The following is a 2,378-nucleotide window of genomic DNA, read 5'->3' as shown; positions in this document are numbered from 1 at the left end:
TTATAAAGTTATAAAGTTATAAAGTTATAAAGTTATAAAGTTATAAAGTTATAAAGTTATAAAGTTATAAAGTTATAAAGTTATAAAGTTATAAAGTTATATAGTTATTAAGTCATAAATTTATAAAATGAGAAGTGTGGGCTTATTAGGGACCTCATTATTAGAACCATTTTAATGGACAGTTTTTTACATAGATCTGACTAATTTGTTATTAAACAGACATGGAGGTAATGATTACACAAATTACTTCATTAATTACAATTACTTGTAGTGTGTAATTAATCAATAACCAATTACAATAATTTGTATTTGTAATCAAAGTTTTGTTAATAACAATTACTTGTAATTTACCAATTGAAATTACTTGTAATTGCAATTTCGGTATATCTTATTACATATTATGTGTAAGTAAAAATAACAAAATTCAAAATTACATGTAATTGCAATTGAAAATTTTTCATTTACAAGTAATTGTAATTTGAATACATTCAATTGCAAAAAATGTTATTGCAAAAGTTAATTACAATTAAGAGTAATTGGTAAAGCTGCAATTACAATTACTTCAGATGCAATAGTAATTGAAAACGCAATGCCCCGAGCTTGATATGGACGTTCGCTTAATAGGAATCATTAAGGGATTCTAAAACGATTTATTTATATAGAGAAGCTAATGGGACTTCTAGTTTAAGCTCTTGTCAAAAATTATAATCCTCGCACGATAGTGGTTCTACATAGATGTTTATATATCTGTTAATATCTAGAATAATCTTTTGCAATATATGAAGACATTTGTTGTGAATTTTTCAACACATTTTTTTGTACTTTTTTCCTTTTTAATCTTCTCTGTTTAAAAATGAACTATTTTTATAAGAAAACAAATTTAATAAAAACCAACAACAAAATAGTTTTGCTACGTTTCCTTGTCAACAATTAAATATATTAAAATCTAAAATTTATTTACTTTATTTGCAGCATCTGCAACAGCAGCAGCCACGAATGAAATGCAAGAAATTTTAAATCCTCAAGAATAAAATATAGAAAAAACGCAGTTTTTTCTTAAATTTGCTAAACCAACCATCAAGATGACGGTCAGAGTCTAGAGAAAAACATTTTCTATATAAATTAACAACAAAAATTTAAAAAAAAAGGCTTAAGTGAGGCCAAGGGAAAGGTGGTAAGAAAGGCACCATAGAAACGAACAACATTTTCAATTTTTTCTATGCTACTGATGCTTAAAGGGAAAATAAAGAAAATGTAAGACATTCGTAAACATATAGAAAAACATCAACTATTTTTTTCTATAAAGTACTACAACAAAACATGGCTAATGTGCAACAAGGGCAACTACTATTACAACAGCAGCAGCAACAACAACACAAACATCATCAGCAACAACAGCAAACACATTTACAAAGTAAGTAAAAGAGAAGAAAATCTATTACTAACAACTAAATTTTATTTAATATTTGATTCTAAAACTCTATAATGTGTTGCTGCAAAAATACATAAAGCAAAAGGTTGCAACAACAATACATATAACAGCTACTGTTGCTTCGCTGAAAAGTCCAAAAGAAAAAAAAAACACTAAAAAGTATTAGAGCAACTTGATGATGTAGTGTCCATTTAACCGTGGCATCATCATCAGGGCAATTTAGTATTACCGCCATTGCAACAACTTTCCACAGAATTGAAAACTTATTTTTTTTTACAATAGCAAAAGAATTTATATAAATTTCTATGAAAAAAAAGAAAAGAAAAAAGCAACATTAACAATAATGAAATTAAATTAAACTTTTCTTTTTGCTTTATAAATTTTTACAAAAGAAGATTTTTGTGGAAAATAAAAGAATAAATTTCGAAAATTCATTGTAATTTTTGTTGCACAACACAAAGAATAAAATAAAACTCTAATCATGTGTGTAGTTAAGAATAACTTGAAGTAACAATACAATTTCGCAAGCATTATAGAATATGGTTTTATCTTAAGCCAGGATAATAGATTTTCATTTAAGTGGGAGATTTCATTTATTAAATAAAATATTTTGTAGATTTATTTTATATAAATGTAGTAATTTACATAAGACTATTTTTATTTTAGAAACATTTTCTCTGCTTTTTATAAATTTTGCATTGACTAATTTCGTATACCCCATTCTGAAGTGAATCGTATCACTGAGCGGTTCGCTATGGGTTCAATCAAATATTAGCCAGATGGAAGAGAGACTGCGTGTGAGTCATAACCAGGGAAACCAAAATATGCAAATGCATGTTTTTTGTGGTGCGTCGTATGGACTCATGGATAAGATATTTACATGTTTCAGACCAATTTGAGAATTTTGGCATCGATTTGTTAGAGCATATTTTTGCATATTTTACCC

This window comes from Lucilia cuprina, chromosome 4 (genome assembly GCF_022045245.1).
Source record: "Lucilia cuprina isolate Lc7/37 chromosome 4, ASM2204524v1, whole genome shotgun sequence".
In the NCBI taxonomy this organism is placed as follows: Eukaryota; Metazoa; Arthropoda; class Insecta; order Diptera; family Calliphoridae; genus Lucilia; species Lucilia cuprina.
This window is presented reverse-complemented; position numbering follows the sequence as displayed.